Here is a 6,541-nt window from a genome sequence, read left to right as displayed (position 1 = left end):
ATATTTAGCTAATAATGAATATTAATATATATATTATATATATTTATAGATAGCCATATAATCCGACTTTGCCCGGGAAGGCCACAACTGTCGAGGCTCGAGTAAAATACAATCAAAATAACCCACCATCGTAAATATCCAAATAGTAAATATCTAATGTGAAATAAAATAACAAAAACGCACAGACTATCCCGACGACGACTGACGCAGGTCATGTCGCGTATTGAACATTCGAATCAGTGTGTATGTAATTAAAATGTGAGTTTCTGAAAATCTGAATAGACACAGTAATGACTAATGAGTAACTACATTCAATCAAATTCTCATATTAATCGGTTTTGTAGTTTTAGCTGTGCTATTGTTGATCAGTTAGTGAGTCTAAACACGTTCGTTTATATATAAATAGTTATATTATAATATAATGTTACAAGACATAAGACCTAACATTGTAGGTAGATCGTTATCATCCCGATGTTTTTCTACATAGCTGGGAACTTATTTATTGTGACAAAAAAAAATGAAAAATGGACATGCAAACTTATCGTACCACCCCACGTACTTCAATGTTTTCGACAGCAAAAACATGTATGTACTCCAGCCTACAGATAACTACTGTAAAAATTCGTCAGTCTCTGCGCATCAGTCCCTCTTCAAAAACAAAATTCTTAAATTCGTAGAGGCAGAAGCCAAAGCAATTTCACTATTTGTTTTTGAGCTAGCATTTTCGTTATAAAGTATTTTTGACGAATATTTTTGCATATCTATTTTATTTATAACAAAAAATACCGTTAATAATATAACGTATGTGACAAAATAACCAACTAGACAACGCAATGTATTTGGTATGAGTTTATTTTTAACCCTGTATACATGCCGTTGAGTAGTAAGGCCGTAACCTTAGATCATATAGTATAATATACCATATAATATATGAATATGATCTAAGGATGAAACTATGGCAAGCATCATTCGCAACTGTCGGTAATTAATGCATGGATTACGGATGAACTCTCGTGGGCAAAGACGTATCTGAGGAGGGGGTCAAAGGGGTCTGGCCACCACCACCGCCCGAAATTTGTTTAATGTCTTATTTTTAACCAAATATCAAAACCTAAATGCAATAAAATTACAATATACATGTTTTAGACACCCCCGAAAAAAATTTCGGGATACGGCCTTGCATAAGCATTACACAAACACCATCTCAGTATTTTTTTTACTTCTCCAGATAAAATGTAATATATATAAATTTTAAATAAAAACTAACTTAGTAAATTTAAGTATTGTAATCATCCAACCAAATGCAATTAATATCAAGGTCCTATATTGATCTTTAAGCCAGGAAACAATGGCCATTGGCCATTGCTCATTAGATATTTGTAAGAGGAGGTACGGTTGGATTAGAGCACGTGTGGGTAACAAGTATGTGTGGCAATAATTTGTAAATCAAAACCCGGATGGTAACCCTTCCCGCATTCGGGAACTAGTGACACCGTCCAGTCCTTGCACTCAGAATACGTTTCGGGACTGTAATACTGAATGCATTCAACATGCTTCAACGATTATTATAACTACTTCAAAGTCGATACCTAGTACATATTATTATAATGATATTAAGCTATTTAAATATAGTAACAGAATATATATAATTTTTTTTATAATGAAGAAATTTTTTTTCTCATGATGTGTAAACTTTGCTGTTTTAAACTTAATCTTGGGGCATTTGTGTTAGTGTACAAATGTTTATATTAGGATTACAAATGTGTACAAATGGAATAACAATCGTTGGTACCATTTCGGGGCTGATAACTTGACTGTACAAAAAGTGTGGTGCTGGTGTAACGTTACATTAGCACCACCGCGGAAATGTGATTTTTTGGGGCATTTGGGTTGGTTTATAAATGTTTATATTAGGATTACAAATGTGTACAAATGGAATAACAATCGTTGGCATAATTTTATTTCGGATTTTCAAATATGGTGGTGCTAATGTAACGGACCTCATTTATTTTACTTTAAAGTGATTTAATTTTACTATAGAACTTAGTTTTATTAATAACTAAAAATTCTGTGTAACGGTTATCTGTTTTTTTTTTTAAACCACCACACTTTTTGAAATATTAGGAAAAAAAATCCGGGAAAAAAAGTCCGAATAAACGGAAAAAAATTCCCAGAAAAAATCATTTAAAAATAATACTATTTTTTAAATTAGAATACATAATTATTAATTATGCATTATTTATCAATGATAAATTATCATCAAAAATTTTTTTATTATTTATCATTATTATAACCAGACCATTATCGATACTACTCCCTACTCCTTTTTCGTAAACAGTGTGATATATTTTGTAATATCAATTCGACTGGTTCGTTATCTGCATATCGTTGACATAATATTTGAAGACGGTGTTCCAAAGTATTTTCTTTCCTTTTAAATGTTATATCATTGTGTATAAACCTGTCTCCATGTAGTAGACATACAACGTTTTTAAAACATATTATTTGAAAAAAAAATAAACTTAATAAAATATATATAATATATTTTTTTAGGAACTAATTTTATTTTAATTTAATAACTAATTTATATTTAAATAATTTTTTCTCGGACTTTTTTTCCGTTTAAAATTTTTTGAAGGGCACTCCCCGGTCTTCTGGGGCCCTGGGCCCGTGCCCCCGTGGTACTTGCCCGTCATTCCACCTTATTGGTACGCCATTGATCGGGATTGCCGGACAAATACTGTCAAGCTAGTAGCTACGTAGTGCTACGTTGTGTAATAGGTGTGAATGTGTGAAGTGAATGTGTATTTGTGTATAAATGTGTATGATTGTAGGTATGTTTGCAATTAAAACTAATAAAAAATGGTAATATACGGGTTTGGGCGATTGTGTTGTTGTATAATAATTAATAAGTGATTTAAAGTAATCAAAATGTACAAAATATACAAAATAATATTATAATAATATAGTCGTTCTAGCTCAACAAATAATAATAAATAATAATAAATAAAAACTCACAGTACGTCGGTGCTCTGAGCCTCTGATGGCCAACCGCTACACCTTTAATTCAATATTGATAGCAGCAAAAATACAATAACAACGGTTCCAAGGTAGCGATTGGAGCACACAAGATAAAATGATAATCACTAAAATACATATTCCGCGGCGATTAGTACACACGGCTGATAGAACGGAATCTAAACGATAAAGCTAATATAAATTACACATTATAGGCGATTAGTGAGCATAAAACATGAATATAACACAAATAGATATAATCGCATAAAGATGTGGCTATTCGTACACACAAAAAAAATTAAAAAAAGAATTTCTGCAAATCGGTATTGCCGAGACAACTTACGGTACAAACTACAAGACAAAATCACGGCGGTAGCCGACGTTGCGGCATGCGATAACGCGTTGTTTAATCTTCATATTATAAACTCACAAGCACATTCAATAAAAATTATTACGACAATAAAACGGTGCAATAAAAAACGGTTGAGTGGATGTCGCTCAGCTGTACACTGTACAGTAGGTTACAAGTGGGTCACTGTAATGCGGATGGTGTTAAATTTTGATATAATATCATAGTCTATCTTGTACAAATTAATATTATAAAAAATTAATAATCTGAAATTCCAAATATTATCTATAAAAATAATACGTAGTAAAAAATAATTTAAAATAATGGTTGTAATATTGCATTTTCACAGAATATAATATATGCAATATTATATTTCAGTCTGGGTTTATCGGTCATTCAGTGTGCACGTCCAATGTCCATCGCTCGCGTTTCTCACTTGCAAAGTTGCAACTGCAAGTACAGTTCAAGGTCCTTCAATCGGCTCATTACAGGCTACAGCAATGAACCATGCCACACAACAGTCGTTGTGCACAACCTTTTTTAATCCACGACCCCCAAAATTATTTATTTTATTTTATATATATATATATATATATATATGTTATGCTCAGTTAAATTCTATTTGGTATCAATGTATCATGTGGTTTACTAAATTCTAATAAGAATAATGTAGTAGATATAATGTTATCTATTATACATTTTAATGAAAAAAACATATAATATAACTATTAGTTATTACTATATAAGTAATAGCCAATATAGGTTAATAGGTAATATATTATGTATAATATTATTTTATTCACTATATTCAGTATAGCCGTATGCCCGTATACTGTACCTATAGGTAATATAATTAATAATTATGTATAGTAAATATATAGGTAACACATATTGTAAGTTAAGGTTTCTTTTACCAAAATGAAATATTTGATAATAAAAAGATTTAAAAACTGAAGTTAGTTGTTCCGAGCGTAGCGATAAAAAATATTTTTAGAGTACCTACCTACATACAAATTTTATTAGTGCGTATACCCATAAATATATTTATTATTTACCAATACACCACTGCTAACGAGAGAGCGTAACAAATATTATAAACATTATATGGTGTACATTTCAATAACCTATCTGCAATTATTCGTGTTTGAAATATAACAAAATAAGTAAATCGCTATATGAGAAATGGTTTGAATTCTAATGATGTAAAAAATGTCAACTTCAAACGCTTATAAAAATTTAGTTTGACTCGCCGGTAGATATTTTTTCTTTTGGTTAAGGTAGACAAATATTTATAAGGAATTTTGCATTCAAAATCTTAGATATAAAAAAACATTTTTATTAACTTCTAACTCAAAATAATTTGTGAATTTCCTAGTTTTTACAAATGTTGTCAAAATGTTAAATTCAAACGCTCATAAAAAATTATTGTGGGTTGATGCTCAACTTTTTTTTTAATTTCCACTAACAACTTACGATGAACCTTGTTTTACATTTTCAAATTTTTTGACAGAGCCAAACAATTTTTTATCTAAAAAAAACAAGTAATAATCGAAAATGTCGTATGCCATTAAATAATTCAACACGACTCAAAATATTTTGAAAATTATAAATGGTGTATAGAAAACGCAAAATAAACATTCAGTGATAAATTCATGTATCTATAGTCAATTTTTTTAGAGTTACATAAATAGGTACCTAACCTAAACAAAATTGATTATGTTGAAAACTAGTTTCGCATAAAAATGCCCGTATTTTCTTAATTTTTTGTTTGTTTTTCACGTCGCTTCTGAAAACCATTGAGAATTTTAAATTTTGACCTCCTGAATGCACCAACTAGAATTTTTTTCCTACCAGAAAAAAAGGCTGTTAGAGAAAATTGAAGCACTTTACTGCCACAAACCGTGATGGCAGACATAATTATAAAATCAATACATTCATCACTCTGACACTCTGCTCAGAATCTAAAAACTGATCATTGTGTTTGGAACCAGCTGTTCCTCCGAGACTTATAATATACCCACGTATATTTAATTTTAATAGCCACCTATGTTCTCATTTATTGATGTGTTGCAGTCTTCAGAGGCAGCGGATTCAAATAATATTAATGGTACCTAGATACTTGAAACATTCATAATTATTTATATCCAATAATAGGATACATATTACATATGCATGTTAAACATTTTCCCCTGAAGTATAGGTAAACAATATATAAAATATGCTACCATATTTTGTTTAATATTAAAAATTGTGTAAAGATAAATTGTTGTAAATTATAATATATGTTTGAATATCCAACATTGTCAAAATAAAAACTTCAGTCGCTCGTAAAAAAAAGGTAGGTATGTGGCTTACTCTAAACTTTTACTTTAAATTCTACTAAAATATACTTATCAGTTATGAGTAGTCTTGAATTAATTTTTCATGTCTTATATAGTTATATTATGTGTTAAAGTTGTATGCTTTTTTACTACAAAATATTTTACACATTTTTGTAGTTAGACAAATTTTATTAAAAAGTTTAACTTTGAACAGTTAAAACAAATTAAGACTAATTCAACAATTGAAAATTGTTGAACTGACTTTTGGGGAACCTTGAGTTGCATCTTTAAGGTTTTTATTCATAAACAAATATCTTATGATACATGAATAAAAAAAACATATAGTAGAAATTATAATATACTTAAACATTGGTTTGAATAAATATGACTATAGATGTATAGTTACTTTTATAGGAAGACTAGGAAGAGAATTAATTTGGATGAAAAACTAAATAAATGATTTATTTTTTTAAATATAAGGCACCAGGAGTTTCTACAGGACACATGTTAGGTAGGTATTTACAAAGATAAATAATATATTTAGGTTACAAATTAAATGTAAAATAAATTATCTGAATATTGCAAATTATTTGTTTAGTTGTTTCTATTATGTATTATTTAATTTTGAAACAATACACTGTGTATTTAGTATTTTGCTGAACAAAATAATACTTATCAATATTTTGTAACAATTTTTATAATATTTGAAAATTTTTATCAGAAGTAAAACCTTTTTACACTCGCAAATTTTCATTTATAAAACTAAAATAAAAATAAAAATAAAACAGCTTCAAATAATAAATCAGTAAAATTATAACTTTTTTCAAAGGAATAATTAAACAAATCTTACGTA

At 28.9% G+C, this 6,541-nt stretch overlaps 1 long non-coding RNA gene across 1 annotated transcript; it reads right to left on the bottom strand.

The window, feature by feature from the left end:
- Window positions 1-3,018: 3,018 nt before the first annotated feature.
- LOC111038984 lies at window positions 3,019-3,555 on the bottom strand. The gene is made up of 2 exons (XR_002605048.1): window positions 3,362-3,555; window positions 3,019-3,197 (listed from the first exon to the last, which is right to left on the bottom strand). It is a non-coding gene; the product is annotated as an uncharacterized LOC111038984 (long non-coding RNA).
- Window positions 3,556-6,541: the final 2,986 nt, after the last annotated feature.

The sequence above is a fragment of the Myzus persicae genome, unplaced genomic scaffold, assembly GCF_001856785.1.
Source record: "Myzus persicae strain clone G006 unplaced genomic scaffold, MPER_G0061.0, whole genome shotgun sequence".
Lineage (NCBI taxonomy): Eukaryota > Metazoa > Arthropoda > Insecta > Hemiptera > Aphididae > Myzus > Myzus persicae.
Note: the sequence above shows the minus strand (reverse complement) of the source record. Positions and strands in the feature narration are given on the sequence as shown.